Source organism: Ornithorhynchus anatinus, unplaced genomic scaffold (assembly GCF_004115215.2).
Source record: "Ornithorhynchus anatinus isolate Pmale09 unplaced genomic scaffold, mOrnAna1.pri.v4 scaffold_88_arrow_ctg1, whole genome shotgun sequence".
NCBI lineage: Eukaryota > Metazoa > Chordata > Mammalia > Monotremata > Ornithorhynchidae > Ornithorhynchus > Ornithorhynchus anatinus.
In genome coordinates, this window is record NW_024396941.1 from 9,708 (window position 1) to 30,347 (window position 20,640).

At 62.1% G+C, this 20,640-nt stretch overlaps 1 protein-coding gene across 5 annotated transcripts in view; it reads left to right on the top strand.

Moving 5' to 3' along the window:
• Nucleotides 1–13,967: 13,967 nt before the first annotated feature.
• Nucleotides 13,968–20,640, top strand: part of ARHGAP44 (Rho GTPase activating protein 44) — a 52,508-nt gene continuing 45,835 nt past the window's right edge. For 4 of the 5 annotated variants that reach the window (XR_003756747.2, XM_029057313.2, XM_029057310.2 and 1 more), the window contains exon 1: nt 19,921–19,993. The gene's annotated coding sequence lies outside the window, so the exon portion shown is untranslated. Of the gene's footprint in view, nt 14,015–14,682; nt 14,788–19,916; nt 19,994–20,640 lie in introns of those variants that run through there. The other variant, XM_029057312.2, reaches the window with a different exon arrangement.

A 20,640-nucleotide genomic window follows, 5' to 3' on the forward strand; every position in this document is an offset into this window, starting at 1 on the left:
GATCTACATCTCCGCCCCTGTCCTCTCCCCCTCCCTTCAGGCTCGCATCTCCTCCTGCCTCCGGGACGTCTCCACCTGGATGTCGGCCCGCCACCTAAAACTCAACATGAGCGAGACCGAGCTCCTCATCTTCCCTCCCGAGCCCGGTCCGCTCCCAGACTTCTCCGTCACCGTGGATGGCACGACCATCCTTCCCGTCCCGCGGGCCCGCGATCTCGGTGTCATCCTTGACTCGTCCCTCTCGTTCACCCCACGCGTCCTATCCGTTACCGAGACCTGCCGGTTTCACCTCTACAATATCGCCAAGATCCGCCCTTTCCTCTCCACCCAGACGGCTACCTCACTATTACGGGCTCTCGTTATATCCCGGCTAGACTACTGTGTCAGCCTTCTCTCTGACCTCCCTTCCTCCTCTCTCGCCCCGCTCCGGTCTATTCTTCACTCCGCCGCCCGGCTCATCTTCCTGCAGAGACGATCTGGGCATGTCACTCCCCTTCTTAAACAACTCCAGTGGTCGCCTATCGACCTCCGCTCCAAACGAAAACTCCTCACTCTAGGCTTCGAGGCTCTCCGTCGCCTCGCCCCTTCCTACCTCTCCTCCCTTCTCTCTTTCCACCGCCCACCCCGCACGCTCCGCTCCTCCGCCGCCCACCTCCTCGCCGTCCCTCGGTCTCGCCTATCCCGCCGTCGACCCCCGGGTCACGTCCTCCCGCGGTCCCGGAACGCCCTCCCTCCTCACCTCCGCCAAACCGATTCTCTTTCCCTCTTCAAAACCTTACTTAAAAATCACCTCCTCCGAGAGGCCTTCCCAGACCGAGCTCCTCTTCCCCCTCTACTCCCTCTGCCATCCCCCCTTTACCTCTCCGCAGCTAAAGCCTCATTTTCCCCTTTTCCCTCTGCTCCTCCACCTCTCCCTTCCCATCCCCACAGCACTGTACCCGTCCGCTCAACTGTATATATTTTCGTTACCCTATTTATTTTGTTAATGAATTGTACATCGCCTTGATTCTATTTAGTTGCCATCGGTTTTTACGAGATGTTCTTCCCCTCGACACTGTTTAGTGCCATCGTTCTCGTCTGTCCGTCTCCCCCGATTAGACCGTAAGCCCGTCAAACGGCAGGGACTGTCTCTATCTGTTGCCGACTTGTTCATCCCAAGCGCTTAGTACAGTGCTCTGCACATAGTAAGCGCTCAATAAATACTATTGAATGAATGAATGAATGAAGCACGGAGAAGCGAAGTGATTGGCCCAAAGTCCCACAGCAGACGCCAGGCGGAGCTGGGATTAGAACCCAGGCGCTCCGACTCCCCGGCCCCCGCCTCTCTCCGTACAGCGCCTCTGGTCCCCGCCCCCAGACGGGGCCAGCCGCGAGCAGAGTCGGGGACGGGAGGTGCGAGCGACATATGTTGTTTTCGTCTCTTTCTGTGCACGGTGTAGCCAGCTAGCAGGGATTGGGGGCCCCGCGGCGGTTCGGTCGCGCTTGCCGTCCCAGGTGACCGACACAGTCGGGGGCATCACGGGTGCGGGGGTGGGACGGTGGGGGTGGGTGCGCCCGGTTGTGTCGTTGATTCCAGCCTCGTTCGGCAGGCGGCGCGGGGTGTTGTTTTCCCTCTGAAAAACTGCCTCGTACGGTACAAGGAGAAGGAAGGATGACTCGCCCTTCGTAGGGAATCACGGCGGGTGAGTCGAATTCGGCTCGTATTTCAGACGACGTTCGATGAGGCCGCTCATGCCTTAAATCTTCCCCCCCTCCCCCCCCTCCGCCCCCCGGGGTTTCCCTCAGGGGATGGTGCTGTATTCATTCGTTCGTTCAGTAGCACTGAGCGCGTACTTTGTGCAGGGCACTGTACTGAGTGCTTGGAATGTACTTGGCGACAGATAGAGACAATCCCTGCCCATAGACGGGCTGACGGTCCAATCGGGGGAGGCAGACGAAACCAATAGCAAGAAATAGAATCAAGGGGACGAACATCTCATTAAAACGATAGCGGTTGACCAGCTGGCTGCGTAGGCCTCTATCCTCTTTCCTCCCCAACGCGGAAGCCCCGCTCGGCGTCCCTCGCCGTCCCCGCCGGCGTTCCGGTAATGCCCCGGCGCTTGGCGTGTAACCCTTAATAAATACAGGCATTGCCACTTCCGGGGCTTTTGGCCATCTCTTGGTGGAGACATTCCCTCCAAAAGAATATATCAAGGACAGGAGGTGGGGCGTTGCCCGGAGAGCCGTGTCCGTGGTTTCGCCGCGGGGCGGAGACGACTCGGCGGCGTGCTCCGAGAGAGAATAAGTGGAACCCTCTCGGGACGGCGCCCGGAGAGTTTCCAGTCCGCTACCGGTCTCGGCGACGGGAAGGGGAGTCCTACCCATTCCATTCCCGGCCAGGGCAGCGGCCGGCGAGCGGAAGGCCATCCGCTACAAGTCGGAACTCACCGGCGCCGGGCGGCGGCGGCCCGGGAGAGGGTCGAAGGGGCGGAGACTCGGGTTTCCCGCGTGGGAGGAGGCGACGGTAGACCGCTTCCGGATCTTTACCGAGAAAGCTCTAGGGATGCACTGCCGGGAGGATCGCAGATCTGGGAGAGACGTGTCCGGGGAGTCGCCGGGGGTCAGGAACGTGAGACGGGACGAAGTAAACGGAATTGCTTTTTTCCAGATACCATTGGAACGGTCCTCTCGTCTGACATCAACCTGGCACGGTGTTCCTTAAGCAGAGCGAGCGACTCTTTGGACATGTTGAAAAAAGCGGGGACCGGGGGTCCGCCACGCGGAGATTGGCAGAATGTTTAAGACCTTCCAGTCCTCCTAAAATCCCAGCCTTTCGCTGTGGACCGTTAATACGTCTGCCGACTCTGTTGTGTCGTCCTCTCCCGAGCGCCCGGGACGGTGCTCTGCACACAGTAACGCTTAGTAAATGCCATCGCTGATGATCTCCCGGCTCACATCAGCTACCCTAACGCATATGTATTTATTTTTGCCCTTTCTCTGCACTTCTGCCTCTCTGATGCAACTGGTGGTCAATCACCTGCTGGCTTCCTTACCTGTAAATACTTTGACGTCAGGAATGCTTTTACATTAGAGAAGCGGCGTGGCTTAGTGAAAGGAACCATCGCCTTAATTCTGTTTATTTGTTATTGTTTCAATGAGATGTTCATCCCCTTGATTCTATTTATTGCCATCGTTCTCGTCTGTCCGTCTCCCCCGATTGGACCGTGAGCCCGTCGAAGGGCAGGGACTGCCTCTGTTATCGACCTGTACATTCCAAGCACGTAGTACAGTGCCCTGCACATAGTAAGCGCTCAAGAAATACTATTGAATGAGTAAATGAATGAACCTGGGCTTGCGGGTCAGAGGTCGTGGGTTCTAATCCCGGCCCCGCCACCTGTCTGCTCTGTGACTTTGGGCAGGCCGCTTCACTTCTCTGGGCCTCAGCGACCTCAGCTGGAAAACGGGGATGAAGACCGTGAGCCCCACGTAGCACCACCCGATGGCCCTGCATCCACCCCGGCGCTCAGAACGGTGCTTGGCACCTGGTGAGCGCGTAACAAATACCATAGTGACTAGTATTCTTGTTAATAATTCCTCTAGGACAATTTCAGGCTTAGACTGAACTGTCGGGAGGAAGTCTCCCTAGCTCAGGTGGCCACATGATGCCGTTCCCAGCGCGCATCCCAGCCCCTGGATGATGATGATAATGGTGAGAATGGAACGGTCCATTAGAGCGGACCCTCTTGCGGGCCGGAGACGTACGGTGCCCTTTCCCAAATGCCCAGTCAGGTGTTCTGCACCCAGAAGGCATTCAGTAAATACCATCTGCACAACGATTCCGGCTTAGAAGATGATGTCCGAGAGACGGCAGAGTTGAAGGGCGTTGGACGGACAGGGCCTGGAATCCCGTCACCCGGGGCGGCGGGAGAAACTCCAGAGCCACGACCGACAAAAAGAAACCTATTCCCCCAGGGGGTGAATAGCCTGAGGGGTCCGATCTCCTAACCCCTCACTCATAAGCGCATTCCGGCACCCTCACGTCCTTGCGGACAGTCAGAGCTGTATATCTAGATATCTGTACGTGTGAAGTGTTTGAAAATGGCGCCCAGAGCTTGATCGACCCTCCACCCAAAGGCTTTCCCCTGTTCCGTTAATCTACCCATCAATCAGTGGTATTTATTGAGTGCTTACCCTGGGCAGAGCACCCTACTAAGTACTTGGGAGAATGAGTGGGAGATCTCAGTACAACAGAACCCGTAGCCGTGTTCCCTGCCCGCAGGGAGCTGATAGTGTAGAGGGGGAGATAGAGATTGATATAAATAAATCGATTACAGATCCTTACACAGGTGCTCTGGTCCTGAGGGTGGCGGGCCGGACTGGTGTTTTTCCTAGCATTTCGATCATTCGGCGGACTTTCTGAGCACTCGCTAATAGTAATAACGATAGCTGCGCTATTTGTTGAGCGCCTACCGTGTGCCAGGCGCTCTGTTAAGCACTGGCGCGGACACAGGCGAATCGAGTTGAACGCGGTCCCTGTCCCACCCGGGGCTCTCAGTCTCATTCCCCGTTTCACAGATAACTGCGGCACAGAGAAGCGGCTTGCCCAAGGTCACACAGCAGACAAGCGGCGGAGGCGGGAGTAGAACCCAGGACCCTCTGACTCCCAGGCCCGGGCTCTATCCACTCGGCCGTGCTGCTGCTTTACCGTGTGCGGAGCACCGTTCCGAAAGATTGGGCGAGTGCGGTTCGACGGACGTTACGGTTTTTTAGAGGGCGAGGCAGACGTTAGAACAAATTACGGGTACGGGAAATGACCGGAGGAGAAGATGTATCCCTTAAATGCTGTGGGGCTAAGGGTGGAGGGAATCTCAAGAGTTTAGGAGGGAAAAATCCAAACGCGTAGGCGGGAAGGGCGGGTGAGGAGGGGAAATGAGAACCTAGCCGGGGACGGCTTTTTGGAGGAGACGTGATTTTAAGAACCCTCCGAAGGTGGGGAGCGTGACGACAGAAGTCATGTCACCCTCACCGTGCGACGGTAAGACGTGGGAAAGAATTCCAGGGCAGAGGCGGGACGCGGACCGGGGGTCGGCGTCGAGATGGACGAGATTGAGGTACAGTGGGCAGGCTGGTGTTGGAGAAGAGACGTGAGCGGGCTGGGTTGTATCAGGAGGAGGGGACGAGCCAATTGAGAGCCTTAAGGGCAGTGGAAAGGAGTTTCCGTTCGATGCGGAAGTGGACGGGCAACCACTGGAAGCCTCTGAGGACCGGGGAGATATGGACCGTTTTATCGGAAGAATCGTCTGGGTGGACCGGAATGGACCGGACCGGGGGACGGACAGGAGGCCGGGAGGTCAGCGAGAAGGCCGAGGCGGCAGTCAAGGCGTGATGTAGGTGCTCCGACCAGCGTGTCAGCAAACCGTGTGGAGAACGGAGGGTGGGAGAGCTAGAGATATTGCGGACGTAGAATAATAATCACAACGTCGCTATCTGCTTAAGCGCTCACTGTGTGCCGAGCGCCGTTCCGAGCGCTGGGGTCGATACGGGGGAATCAGGTGGTCCCACGTGGGGCTCGAGGTCTATAATCCCCATTTTACAGATGAAAAGGCACAGAGAAGTTAAGTGATTCGCCCAAAGTCCCACAGCTGATGAGCGGCGGAGCCGGGACGGGGACCCGCGACCTCCGACTCCCGAGCCCGGGCTTCTTCCACCAGGCCAGGCCGCTGAGTCGAGGACGGCGCCTAGTTTCCGGGCTCGTGAGGCAGGGGATTGGGCGGTGTCATCTACGGCGCCGGGAAAGTCACGGGGAGGACGGAGTTCGGGTGGGAAGATGAGTTCTGTTTTGGACAGGTTAAGATTGAGAGGATGACGAGGCATTCGAGCTGACATGTCCTGAAAGCGGGAGGAAGCGGGAGATCGAAGAGAAGGAGAGAAGTCAAGGCTGGAGAGGTAGATTTGATTGGGAAGACGGTTTTGTTTTGGGCACGTTAAGTTTGAGATGGAGGCGGACCGCCGAGTAGAAGGGTCCTGGAGAGGTAGATTTGGGAATCGTCTGTTGGAAACCGTGGGAACCCGTGAGTTCTCCAATAATAATAATAATAATAATAATAATAATGTTGGTATCCGTTAGGCGCTTACTACGTGCCGAGCACCGTTCTAAGCGCTGGGGTAGACACGGGAATCAGGGTGTCCCACGTGGGGCTCCCAGTCTGGGAGATGGGTGTGGGTGGAAGATAGAGGGGAACCCAGGACAGAGCCTTGAGGGACTCCCGAAGCTTAGGGCGGGAAGGGAGAGGAGGAATTTGCGAGAGAGACGGAGAAGGAACAGCGAAAGAGCTGAGGAGACCAGGAGAGGACAGTGTCAATGAGGCCAAGCTCAGGCAATATTTCTAGAAGCGTGCGGTCCGCAGCGTCAAAGGCAGCCGAGGGGTCAAGGAAGCTTAGGGTGCAGTGGAGGCCGTTGGATTTGGCCAGAAAAAGGTCCTCGGTGACCGTAGAGAGGGCCGGGTCCGTGCAGCGAGAGGGCCGGAAGCCAGGCTTAAGGGGGTCCGGGAGAGAAATGGAGAAGAGGAAACGGAGGCAGCAGATAGAGACGACTCGCTCGAGGAGTTTGAAGGAGACTGGTCGGGGGGAGACAGGGTGATAACTCCGGGGTTCAAGGCAGGGGTTATTTTAGGACGGGAAATACGTAGACCCGTTGGGAAGCAATGGGGAAGGAGCCATTGGAAAGTGAGCGGTCGAAGAGGGGCTCAGGAGGGGAAGTAGGGAAGGGCGGGCGTTTTCATTGAGTGCGAAGGGATGGGGTTGGAAGCCCCAGGGGAGGGAGCGGATTGAGCCGGGCGGCAGAACGTCTCCTCTTGAAACGCTTCTGGGGAGAGATCGAAAAGGGGACAGGAGGAGGATGGGATAGGGGAGGTTCTATGGAGATCGTGCCCAACGGGTTCGACTTCTATCAGTGAAATACGCGGTCAGATCGTTAGAGGAAGGAGGTGGGGTCAGGGGCAGAGGGGTTTGGGGAAGGAGTTAAAGACAGTTGACGTGATCAACGAGCCCGGGAGTCTAAGGACGGAGAAGAACTGTTGCCACGTGAGGGAGAGTTCAATCAGGTGAAGATAGATGAGGCGCCACAGACCTCCCTCGGTTAGGGCGGTGGGAGAGGGAGGAGGATCCGGCGGGAAGGACGGGGAGAGTTTGGAAGGGAGTCGGACTGTGGAAACACATCGTCTGAGACATTTTTCTACAGAAGGCCTCTGGCCACATCACCCCGCTCCTCAGAAAACCCCAGTGGTCGCCCGTCCGCCTCCGGATCCAACTCAGACCAAACAAAAACTTCTGCGTCTTCTCCCCCGGGCGCTCAGGACAGTGCTCTGCTCACAGTAAGCGCTCGATAAGTACGACCGAATGAACGCACCCGTCCGCATTCTTGCGGCGATTCCTCGGCCTCCCCTTCCTCACCCACTCTGGCGGGACCCGTCTCGCCCTCCAAGTGGCCAGGCTGGCAGTTCCACCGGCGTCCGTCCTCATTCCACTCCCCGCCCCCTGGAACTGGACCGTGGCGAGCAGAGCTTCAGGGCCGGGGAACCGACCGGACTCCGGAATCTCGTCCGGCCGCTTGCTGTGGCGGGTGGCTGGTGGGTGATGCCGGTGGCTAGTGGGTGATGCCGGGGAGACTGCCCACGACGCCCTCCTTATCTCTCCCGTATCAGAACTCAGAACCCTTGGGAAGACCAAGCTCCGCCGCCGCGCGGTAGCCTCTCGGTCTGGCCGAGCCCGGTGCCTCAGTGGTACCGCAGTCTGTCTGCCGGCGTCCCAGTGGTCATCCTCTACTCCGACCCGTCTGCCGTCGGGCAGAGTTCGGCGACGGCGTCTAGTTTAGTTTACTTCCGGGGAAAGGCCTGCGGAAGCCTCGGGGGTATCAGAGTCGGGGATCGGGAACGGCTTTCTTCCCGGGATGAAGCGATTTTGCCCGTGGGCGCGGATGCCGCCGCGGAATGTCGTCGCTTCCAACGGCCGCTTCGCGCGTCGGGGGGGTCATTCAGTAGTATTTACTGAGCGCTCACCGTGTGCAGAGCGCCGTACCGAGTGCTTGGAACGGCCGATTGGGCGACAGAGAGAGACGATCCCCGCCCGTTGAGGGGTCGCCGTCTAAACGGTCGAGGTTCTGACCTAGTCTAGCCTGCGGCCGATGCGGTTGGTTGTTCTCGGGCCGGTCGTGTCCCTCTCACCAGTCGGTGGCATTTGCCGAGCGCTTACTCCCTGCGGAACGTTGTCCTAAGCGCTTGCCGAGTTCGGAGTCGGTAGACGCCTTCCCTCCCCGCAAGGAGCTTACGGTTTAGAGGACGCTAGAGAGGCCCGGTCGAGTCCCAGACTGAACCCGGGGGTTTCCGGGGCGTTCCCTAGCCCCGGGCAAGTCGGGCCACTGAAGGTATCTTACCCACGGCTCTCGTTTTACGGTCTTCGTTGAGCGCTTACTATGCGTCAGACTATGCGTCTAAGCCCTGGGGTGGGTCCCGGTCAATCAGGGTGGACACCTGTGGGTTCTGGTTTAAGTAGGAGGGAGAACAGGTATCGAATCCCCATCTTTCAGCCGAGGAAACCGAGGCCCGCAGCAGCCAGGCGACTTGCCCAATGTCACCCGGCTTGCGCTAGGAAGAGCCGGGATTAGAACCCAGGTCCTCTGACTCCAAGGCCCACGCTCTTCCCACTAGGCCACCCCGCTTCCCTCCTTCGGCCGTTCCCCGCCCCCGTCCCCAACGAGGCCCACCGTCGCTCTGAGCCGGCTTCTCCGCCCCCCTCCCCGACACCCAAGAAAGGAAGCAGCGTGGCTCGGTGGAAAGAGCACGGGCTTGGGTTCAAATGCCGGCTCTGCCACTTGTCAGCTGTGTGACTGTGGGCGAGTCACTTAACTTCTCTGTGCCTCAGTAACCCCATCTGTAAAAGGAGGATTAAGACGTGGGACCACCTGATTACCCTGTATCTGCCCCAGCGCTTAGAACGGTGCTCTGTGCACGTAGTAAGCGCTTAACAAATACCGACATCATCATTATTATTATTTATTAAAAGGGCTGAAAAAAATCCACCCGCCTCTCCGGGAGATGTGAAAAAGGAGATGATAACCCGAGGGGATCCTCGCACCTTGTGGAGAGAGCTCCGGAGCACCCGAAAGAGCATTTAGGGAACGAGCCGTAATGTCTCTGTCCCGTCGGTAGCCCACCCACCGAAAAGCCGATCGGGAATTTCGGCATTCGTTGTCGGGAGAGAGAGAGGCAGGATGGCCGAATAAAAGATCGGGTCGAGGTTGGGAGCGGGGCTCGCCAAGAGCTTGTCTCTCCGTCACCGCGCTCCCTTGGGGCAGGCGGAAAAGCGGGGACGGGGGCGGGTTGTGGAGAAGGGGCACTTATCCAGCCCCGCCTGGGCTGGGTCGGCGGGCAGGCCGCGGGACCCCCCCCCCCCCGAAACGTGCGGGACTCTGGAAAAGCCAAGGTTGAGCCCCTTCTGGCTCCTGGATCGTTTCTCGACGGCGGGGAGGCGAGTCCCCTCCGTGTGACAGACTCAGAGGAAAGAGCTCGGGCTGGGGAGTCCGAGGTCATGAGTTCGAATGCCGGCGGCAGCCGGGGGACTGTGGGCAAGTGGCTTCACTTCTCCGGGCCTCAGTGACCTCGCCTGTCAAATGGGGATGAAGACCGGGAGCCTCCCGTGGGCCAACCTGATGACCCCGTCTCTCCCCCGGCGCTTAGAACAGTGCTCTGCACCTAGGAAGCGCTTCACGAACGCCAACGTTATTATTATTTTGGAAAGAATTTTCCCTTCTCTCCCCCGCGGAACTTGGCGGAGGAGCTTCGGCGGTCCAAGGGATGGGGGCGCGTCTGATGATCGGTCAGTCGGTCCTTAGGATTTATCGAGCACCTACCCGAATGGGAGACGCATCGAGCATTTGGGGGAATGATCTGCCGCTGTTCGGGAGAAGATCTCTGCGGGGAAAGGGGGACGTCACCGTGTACGGGGGCGTTCTCGATTTGCCGGGCTCCGACGTGGCGGAGGAAGGCAGCGTTAAGCGTCTCGTGGGCAGGAAACTCGTCATTTTATCACTCGGAACTTCCCAACCCCATGGCAGTCACCGTAATAATAATAATAATAATGTTGGTATTTGTCAAGCGCTTACTACGTGCCGAGCACTGTCCTAAGCGCCGGGGTAGACACGGGGCAATCGGGCCGTCTCACGTGGGGCTCAGGGTCTTAATCCCCATTTTCCAGATGAGGTGACCGAGGCCCAGAGAAGTGAAGTGACTCGCCCACAGTCACACGGCTGACAAGTGGCAGAGCTGGGATTCGAACTCATGACCTCTGACTCCAAAGCCCGTGCTCTTTCCACTGAGCCCCGCTGCTTCTCGTAATTATGGTAGTAATTGTGGTATTTAATAACGTCGGTACCTGTTAAGCGCTTACTATGCGCAGAGGACTGTTCGAAGCGCTGGGGGAGGGGCGGGGTCGTCGGGTTGTCCCCCGGGAGGCTCCCGGTCTTCATCCCCATTTTCCAGATGAGGGAACCGAGGCCCAGAGGAGTGACCCGCCCACGGTCACCCAGCGGACGGGTGGCGGGGCCGGGATTCGAACCCATGACCTCCCGACTCCCAGCCCCGGGCTCTATCCGCTATGCCACGCTGCTGGTAATAACGATACGGTGTTTGGTAAGCGCCTACTATGTGCCAAGCACTGTTCTGAGCGCCGGGCTTGCCCCACGTGAGGCTCACGGTCTTTTCCAGCCGAGGTCCCTGAGGCCCAGAGAAGTGAAGTGGCTCGCCCCAGGTGACCCGGCGGCCGGGGGGCGGGGCCGGGCTTCGAACCCGCGACCCCGGCCCGGCCTCGTCGCGCCGAGCCCCCACCGCCAGGGCACCGCACCAGATGGGGGCGCCGTAAAATAATCGGAAGGAAAATGTTGGTGTTCGGTAGGCGCCTCCTACGTGCCGAGCACCGCTCCAAGCGCTGGGGGAGATCCAGGGTCCTCGGGTCGTCCCGCGTGGGGCTCGCGGTCTTCCCCGCCCCCATTTTCCAGCTGGGGTAACCGAGGCCCGGAGGAGCGAAGCGACGGGCCCGAGGTCGCGCAGCCGAGGAGCGGCGGAGGCGGGATTCGAACGCACGACCTCCGACCCCCAAGCCACTGAGCAGCGACTGCCGTTATCATTACTCGACTGTCGGACAGGGATCGTGTCTCTCTGTCGCCGAGCGGCGCTCTCCGAGCGTTTAGCACAGTGCTCCGCGCCCCGCCGGCGCTCGGGCGAGGGCACTGAATGAATCGAATTGAATGAATCGGCCCGAATGCTACGACTAGCGTTGGCATTTGCGAAGCGCTCACTCTGCGCCGAGCGCCGTTCTAAGCGCCGGGGGAGAGACGGGGTCATCGGGTCGGCCCACGGGAGGCTCCCGGTCTTCATCCCCATTTTCCAGATGAGGGGGCCGAGGCACAGAGAGGTGAAGCGACTCGCCCGCAGTCACACAGCTGCCGAGTGGCCCCCGACGCCCCCACGCGCCTGCGCCGCGACTCCGAGCCAGCCTCTTCACTTCTCCGTTCCTCGGTTACCTCGTCTGTACGGTGGGGATTCCGCATCTGTCCTCCTTCCCGATGACGGTAACGTTGGTATTCGTTAAGCGCTTCCTACGTGCCGAGCACTGCGCTGAGCGCCGGGGGAGAGACGGGGTCATCGGGCCGGCCCACGGGAGGCTCCCGGTCTTCGTCCCCGTCTCCCAGATGAGGTCACCGGGGCCCGGAGAAGCCAAGTGACTCGCCTGCGGTCCCCCAGCTGCCGAGTGGCAGAGCCGGGATTCGAACCCTCGGCCTCCGACTCCCAAGCCCGGGCTCTTGCCGCTGAGCCCCGCTGCTTCTCACGGGGGAGCCCTGGGCGGGGGGGAGGGGCGGTCCTGGGCTTGGGAGTCCGAGGTCCCGGGTTCGAATCCCGGCCACTCGGCAGCTGGGGGACTGTGGGCGAGTCACTTCGCTTCTCTGGGCCTCGGTGACCTCATCTGGAAAAACGGGGAGGAAGCCCGGGAGCCTCCCGGGGGACGACCTGTAGATCTCCCCCGGCGCTTAGAACAGTGCTCTGCGCGTGGGAAGCGCTTAGCGAGTACCAACTTATTACGATTCTAAGCCCCGGGGCAGGTAGCGCTTCATCGGGTCGGTCTTAACCCCCGTTTTACCAACGAGGAAGCCGAAGCCGAGAGAAGCGAGATGTGAGCCTCACGTGGGACACCCCGCTGACGCTGTATCTCCCCCAGCGCTTAGAACAGTGCTCTGCGCGTAGTAAGCGCTTAACGGATATTATTATTAAATGATTGGCCCAAGGTCACGCGGCAAGCAGCCGGAATTCCAACTGGGAGTCCCCGGTTAGTACCGGATCCCCGCTCCCCTGGGCCTGATTTTTCCAGGAGCCTTCGAGCCCGGGGGTGATCCGCGTTCCGGCCCGGCCCCTGATGCGAATCCTGGCCCGGCTCGGGGGCGGATCCGGAGGTCGGCCCGCCGTCCTTCCCGAAGCTAGATTCGGGATTAATCCCGGAGCGCGGCTTAACGGTTCCTCCGGGCTCGGGCTGGGCCTCGGCGTGCCTGCGTAGGGGGGTGGCCTAGGTTTTTCCGGCGGGCTCCTTGCGAGAGCGGGTTTCGGCTCTGGTTTCGCCCTGGGAGACGCTCAGCTCCTCGCCGTCGAGGTCACCGCCGGTTTCTGTGGTTCCCACGTCCCCGGGTTGCCTGAGGCGTGGTCGCCGGGTCCGAAATCCCTTCCCGAATGCCTTCCGATTCCGTTTCCCTCCCCACGACGACTCCTCGGCTCCTCTCCTCCCTCCTGATAGTTAGACTCGTAATCTAATGATGACAACGTTGGTATCTGTTAAGCGCTTACTAGGTGCGGAGCGCTCTTCTGAGGATAGGGGAATCAGGTGGTCCCACGTGGGGCTCGCAGTCTTAATCCCCATTTTCCAGATGAGGTAACTGAGGCCCAGAGAAGTGAAGTGACTCGCCCACGGTCACACAGCCGACAAGTGGCCGAGCTGGGCTTTACCGTGACGTCGGTCTCCCCTTCTGGATTTTAAACTCCGCGTGGCCCCGACTCCCTCCCTCTGCTCTACCCCCTTCCCCTCCGCACAGCCCTTGTCTGTATCTGCGCGTATTTATAATAATAATAATGATGATAATAGAGTTGGTATCTGTCAAGCGCTTGCTATGTGCCGAGGGCCGTTCTAGGCGCCGGGGGAGATACGGGGTCATCAGCTCGTCCCACGTGAGGCTCACGATCTTCACCCACGTTTTACGGACGAGGTACCTGAGGCACCGAGAAGTTAAGTGACTCGCCCAAAGTCACACAGCTGACGGGCGGCGGAGCCGGGGTTAGAACCCATGACCTCTGACTCCTAAGCCCGTGCTCTTTCCACTGAGCCACATCACTCTCTTTATTTTCTTAATGACGTCTCTCCCTCTCCGATCCCCTTCTTCTGTTCCGATGGCATCGACGCCTGGCTGCTCGCCTGGTTTTGTCGTCCGCCTCCCCCCGGACCGCGAGCCCGTCGTCGGGTAGGGATCGTCTCCCTCCGGGGCCGGACGGGACTTTCCGAGCGCCCGGCCCAGTCCTCGGCACGGAGTGAGCGCTCGGTAGCCGCGACCGATTGATCGGGGACCGTGGCCACGCGCTCCGCTGTCCTCAGCGTGGCTTCGTGGAAAGAGCCCGGGCTTGGACGTCAGAGGTCGTGGGTTCTGATCCCCCGCCCGCCGCTCGTCAGTCGCGTGACTTGGGGCGAGTCGCTTGGCTTCTCCGGGCCTCGGTCACCTCGTCTGTCAAATGGGGGTGAAGCCGGCGGGCCCCGCGTGGGCCAGCCCCATCTCCTTGCGTCTCCCCCAGCGCTTAGAAGCGGTGAGCGCTCAACGGATGCCGTCGTTATCGGCACCGGCATCGGTGCGGCGCCCTGGGCCCTCCGTAAATACCATCGATCCATCTCTGTATCTTTTTCTCTTCGTAGGGCCGAGAAGACGGAAGTCCTCAGCGAAGACCTTCTGCAGGTAAGAGGGCCGCTCGCCCCGTCATCCCCGCCCCAGGTCTCCCGCCCCGTTGCCGGTCAGGTGTGACCGGGGGGGGGGGGGGTCTGAAGACCCCTGGGGCCGGGCGTCCTCCGCCCCCGTCGGGACGCCGAAGAACCCCCGTCTTCCTCCCGGGAGATACGCGCCCCCAAGGGCCGCGGAGGTTCCCGGCGGGGTGTTGTCTCAAGAGTCCGGGTGGTGGTCTCGGTGAAGGTCGGGAACCCGGCCCCGGATTCCGGGTCCGGTGGCTCCCGGGGAGCCGGCGACCCCGCCGTCCGTCCTCCCGGGTCGTCCCTCGCCCTTCCGGCGCCTGACCCCCCCCCGGCGGCCCAGTTTTCCTGGTTCCCGCTTAACCCGGGGACCCTCCCTGGGCCCCGACGGAGTCATTTCGGCCTTTCCTGAGCCCACCCCTTGGGCGGGAGCATCCCGGGGGAAGGCCCCGAGCGCCTCCACTCTCCGGACGGAACCGGGGCGGAGCGGGCGGCTTCTGCCGAAGCCCCCCCTAGGAACTTGGGGTCCCCGGTGAGGGAGAAGGGGCGTCCGTGACGGGGGCTGGCCACCTGCCGTGGCCTGGCGGCCCCTCCTGCCACCTCCCCCTTCACCCTCTCTCCCTCCCCGCATCCGCCGCGTCCTCCCCGTCCTCCCCGCAGGTGGAGAAGCGACTGGAGTTGGTGAAGCAGGTGTCTCACAGCACCCACAAGAAGCTGACCGCCTGCCTTCAGGGCCAGCAAGGTGTGGAAGCCGACAAGCGTTCAGTAAGCATCGGGCACCTTGGGTTCGAGCCCCGGGGATAGAGGGGCCCCGACGATCCGAGCGATAACCGGGGCGTCCGTCAGGTGTTGCCCCGGCGCCAAGCGCCGTACCGGGTCCCGGGCCAGATCCGAGATGAGCGGGGCGGCTACGGCCCCCGACGGGCCCACGGTCTGAGGAGGAGGGAGGATCGGCTGTCCGATCCCCCTTTCTTCAGATGAGGGGACCGAGGCCAGAGAAGCGAAACGACTTGGCCCACAGCGGGCAAGTGGCAAGATTAGAACTCGACTCCTCTTCCTCCAGGGCCCGAGCCCTTTCCCCGGGCCCCGCTGACCTCTCCCCATCACCGTCGGTAGACGTTCGCTCTCCAGGGTGGAGGGGGAAGGAGAGTCAAGGAGCTTTTATTTCCTTTCCGCGTGGGGAAACCCTAAACTCTCGTCCCCGAAGCTCTCTGGCCTCGGAGGGGCCCAGAGCTGGAAATTCAGTCATTCATTCGATAGTATCTATCGAGCGCTTACTACGTGCAGAGCGCCGTACCGAGCGCTCGGGACGGACAGGTCGGCAACGGATAGAGACGGTCCCCGCCCCCCGACGGGCTCACGGTCCGATCGGGGGAGACGGACGGACGGGGACGACGGCGATGAATAGAGTCGAGGGGAAGGACGTCTCGTCAAAACAATAGCAGATAAATGGAATCGGGGCGATGTGCATCTCATTAAACAAATTAAATAGGGTGACGAAGATACGTACGGTCGAGCGGACGAGTACGGCGCCGAGGGGACGGGAGAGGGGGAGGAGCGGAGGGGGGGGGGGGAGGAGAGGGTTCAGCGGCGGAGGGGGGGCGGAGAGGGAGCGGAGGGAAAAGGGGGGAGCTCGGTCCGGGAAGGCCTCTCGGAGGAGGTGAGCTTTAGGTAGGGATCCGAAGAGGGGAAGGGAATCGGGCGGAGGCGAGGAGGGAGGGCGTCCCGGGACCGCGGGAGGACGCGGCCCGGGGGCCGACGGCGGGACGGGCGAGACCGGGGGACGGCGAGGAGGCGGGCGGCGGAGGGAGAGAAGGGAGGAGAGGTAGGAGGGGGCGAGGCGACGGACGGCCTCCGGGCCTAGAGTGAGAAGTTTTCGTTTCGTGCGGAGGTCGACGGGCGACCGCCGGAGGTTTTTAAGAAGGGGAGCGACAGGCCCAGAGCGTCTCTGCGGGAAGATGAGCCGGGCGGCGGAGCGAAGAATAGACCGGAGCGGGGCGAGAGAGGAGGGAGGGAGGTCGGAGAGAAGGCTGACACAGTAATCTAGCCGGGATGTTACGAGAGAGAGTGACGGCGGTCGTTATTAAGCGCTTACTACGTGCCAGGCACCGTTCTAAGCGCCGGGGGAGCTACGAGAGAACCCTCCGTCCCACCCGGGGCTCGCTCCGTTCATCCCCGTGGTCCAGCGGAGGGAGCCGAGGCACAGGGAAGCCGAGCGGATTACCCAAGGGCACACAGCAGAGCGGGGATTAGAACCCGTGACCCTGTGCCCCCCGGGCTCCATCCACTAGGCCACGCCGCCTCTCCAGGCTCTTAGTTCCTGGAAAGGAAGGCGTCGGGGTGACGTGGGAAGAGTCCGGGCAGTTATCCGAACACGCCTGTGGATCGACGGGCGCCGGGGCTTCTTTAGGAGATGGGATGGTCTCCGGGGCTCCCCAGGCGGGCAGAGGGCGCCCGGCGGGTGCGCGTGAGCCTGATCCGGTCACGGTGGCCTTTAGGATAACTCGGTCGGGCTCCTCGGGGCTGTGACACTTCCACTTTAACTCCGGGCTCGGCCCCGTCAGCGGCCTCGGGTCCCGGAGGATCAGGCCGGGCGCCCGCTCCTCGCCGGGAAGGACCCGTGCGCGTCCGTCGCCGGGCTTTGGCCTGCCGGGTCACCAGCCCCTCGGGGCCCCCGCCGGCGGGCACGTCTGGCCTCTCCTTGCCGAACGGCGGCTGCCGTTACGTCTCGGCGGGGGAGATACGGGGTCGTCGGGTTGTCCCGCGTGAGGCTCCCGGTCTTCAGATGAGGTCGCTGAGGCACAGGGACGCGAAGCGACTCGCCCACAGTCAGGCAGCCGACAAGTGGCGGGGCCGGGATTCGAACCCAAGACCTCTGACTCCGAAGCCCGAGCTCTTTCCACTGAGCCCCGCTGCTCTCAAATGAGCACGGTGCTGAGGGGAGGGGAAGGGAGAGGGGGAGGAGCAGAGGGAGAAGGGGGGAAGGGGGCTTAGTTAAGCGCTTACTCTGTGCAGAGCACCGTTCTAAGCGCTGGGGGAGATTTACCGGTTGTCCCACGTGAGGCTCCCGGTCTCCCTCCCCATTTTTCCAGACGAGGTCACCGAGGCCCAGAGGAGGGAAGTGACTCGCCCACGATCCCCCGGCTGCCGAGCGGCGGAGCTGGGATTCGAGCCCGTGCCCTCTGCCTCCCAATAATAACAGTGTTGGTATTTGTTAAGCGCTTACTATGTGCAGCGCACTGTTGTAAGCGCTGGAGTAGATACAGGGTCATCAGGTCTTAACCCCCATTTTACGGGTGAGGGAACTGAGGCACAGAGAAGTGAAGTGACTCGCCCACGGTCACCCAGCTGACAAGTGGCAGAGCCGGGATTCGAACCCGTGACCTCTGACTCCCAAGCCCGGGCTCTTGCCGCTGAGCCCCGCCGCTTCTGGCAGAGAGAGATGTCGGGCCGGCGGCGGGGCCCGAGACCGGGAATCGGTCAGTCGGTTGTACTTACTGAGCGCCTCTTCTATGTAGGGCTCCGTACCAGGCGCTCGGCGACGGAGCCGGCCGATATATTCCGGCAGATGTATCTATATTTTTGGGTTAATGAGGCGTCCATCCCCTGGATTCTGTCTATCGTGCTTACGTTGTCTTGTTTCTGTCCGTCCCTGTCCCCCGATCAGACCGCGAGCCCGTCGTGGGGCGGGGCCGGTCCCTATCCGCGGCCGGATCGTCCATTCCGAGCGCCCGGTACGGTGCCCTGCGCGGAGCGGGCGGTCGGTAAATACCGCGGAGTGAATTGAATGTATTCCTAGCCGACGAGGAGCTTCCGGTCTAAAGAGGGAAGGTGAGGAAGGGCACGGTGGCGGAGAGAAGCCCGGGCCTGGGAGTCAGAGGACGTGGATTTTAATCCCGGCTCCGCCACGTGTCAGCCGCGGGACCTCGGGCGAGTCCCTCGACTGCCCCGGCCCTCGGTGACCTCATCTGGAAAGCGGGGCTTAACGATGATCGCCCTGTCGGTACCTGTTAAGCGCTTCCTACGTGCAGAGCACTGTTCTAAGCGCTGGGGGAGATACGGGGTCCTCGGGTTGCCCCCCGTGGGGCTCCCGGTCTTCATCCCCGTTTTCCAGACGGGGTCGCCGAGGCCCAGAGAAGTGAAGGGACTCGCCCCCGGTCGCCCGGCTCCGGGATTCGAACCCGCGACCTCTGACTCCCGGAGCCACGCTGCTGATCGGGAGCCCCCCCCCCCCCCCCGTGGGACAACCCGATGACCTCGCTTCTCCCCCGGCGCTCGGGACGCCTTAACCCCAGATCCCGTTTCCCCGGAGGGAGGGAGGGAAGGAGCGGAGCCGTTCCCGTCCCGCTCCGACCCGCCCACCCCCCTTCCCGCTGTTCAGAAGGCCCTCTGACGGCAGGCGAAGTATTAAAAATGATAACAGTGATGACGATGATGCCGGCCTTTAAGCCCTTACTGCGTGCCAGGCCCTCTTCTGAGCGCTGGGGGAGATTCCGGGTCGTCGGCTCGTCCCCCACGTGGGGATCACGGTCCTCGTCCCCGTTTTCCAGATGAGGCGACCGAGGCGCGGAGAAGTTGAGCCCAAGCTGCCCAAGGTCGCGCAGCCGGGATTAGAACCCGCGACCCCCGGGCCCGGGCTCTTTCTACGCGACGTACGCGGTGTGCCCCGGGGACTCGCCCCCGCTAGACCGGAGGCTCCTCGAGGGCGGGGACCCCCGTCGTGGGGAGGGATCGTCTCTATTCGTTCGTTCGGTAGTATCTATCGAGCGCTTACTACGTGCAGAGCACTGTACTAAGCGCTCGGAACGGACAGATCGGCAGCAGATAGAGACAGTCGCTGAACTGTAACTTCCCGAGCGCTCCGTACCGGGCCCTGCGCTGGATAAGTAGGCCGGAACGAATGAACGAACGCACAGTGCCTGGCACACGCTAGTCGCTTAAATACCGTCGTCGTCGTTATCGTTAGTATCGTCACTCTTCCCAGATCTGTCACCTCCTACTCTCCCGAGGGCTTCGTACGTGGATCCGCACGTAGTAAGTACTCGCGCGACCCGTAGAAGCGGGGCGTTCCAGTGGAACGAGCCCAGGCCTGGGTTCTGATCCCGGATCCCCCACCTGTCCGCCGTGTGACCTTAGGCGAGTCACTTGCCTTTTCTCTGCCTCAGCTACCTCACCCGGAGAACGGGGAATAAGACCGTGGGCTCCGCGCGGGGCGGGGACCGCGTCCGGTCGGATTAACGTGTGCTGCCCCGGGGCTCCGTACCGGGCCCGACGCGTGTTGGCCCCGGCCGGCTAGCGGGCGCTCTCCTGAGCGAGTGGGAAGGACGCAGCGGTCCGAGGAGCTGGCGGCGTAGTAGGTGACGGACGTGAAGAGCAATTACAGGTGGGAGACGGTGCGGGGCGCGATACGGCCGTATTAATCGAGCGCCTGCCGTGGGCCCGGGAAGAGTAAGAGGCGCTCGGGAGGGGACGGCCGGGTGAGCGGAACGAGCTGCCCCTTCCCTCCGGGACCTCACCCTTTAGCCGGGGAGACGGACACCCGGAGAGGTTTCAGGTCGGAGAAGGCGACGCAGTACAAAAGAGAAATGCCTCGACGCCACGGGGGGATGGGAGGGCGACTCAGGCTCCCGGGTGACGCGGAAGTGCCGCCACGGCGACCGGGGCCGGTTCCGGCGGGGAGATCCGGAGCGGACGCGGTCCCGGAAGATGGGGAGAGCTGCCGGAGCCGCGGGGAGAGGGAGCCGCGCGGACGGTCCCGGCCCCGGCGCCGCCCTTCCGGGCGGAGCGGCGTTCCGGCTTGCGAGCCCGCTGCCGGAAGAGCCGGGATCCCGTCGGAGGTGCCGCCGCTCCGGGCCGGAAGTCGCTGGAGCGGGGACCTTCTCCTTCCTTTGTAGAAAAAGCTGCCCCTGACGACGCTGGCCCAGTGCTTGACGGAAGGGTCGGCCATCTTGGGCGATGACACTCTGCTCGGGTAAGTGTCGGGCGCCTGCCGTTCCGAGCCTCCAAACGCGAGGGACGGTCGACCGGGACGATCGCGCCGGCGAAGAGTCGCCGACCGCGGGGCGATAACCGGGTCGGGTGGAGTCGGAACCACACGGGCCTCACGGGTGGGAGAGGGAGGGAGAACGGGCAAGTCATCCCCGTTACACAGGCGGGAAGACCGAGGCCCGGAGAAGCCAAGTGGATCGCCCGAGGCGGTGGAGCCGGGCCTACAACCGATCCCCGCCCCAACGCCGGCCGAGAGTTGCCGAGCCCACCGTGGGGCGGGGAGCGCGGCCACCGGCTCTCCCGGGTGCTCGGCACGATGCTCTGCACGCGGTGAGCGCTCAGCGGGCGCCATCGACCGAGCGATCGACGGACGGGGCGGCCTAGAGCCGCCCCCCCCCCCCCCCCGCCAAAGGGCGGCTCTTTTCGGGCGAAAGCCTCCTGAGGAGCGAGAGACCGGGAAGCGGCGGAGAATCCATCCCGAGAATCGATGGAGCCCTCGCTCCGTGCGGGGATTAGAACCCGTGACCCGGGAGTCAGAAGGCCGGGGCTTCCGATCCCCGTCGCTTGTCCGCTGCGCGACCTTGGGCAGGGCGCTTCCCTTCTCTGGGCCTCCGCGGCCTCATCCGAGAC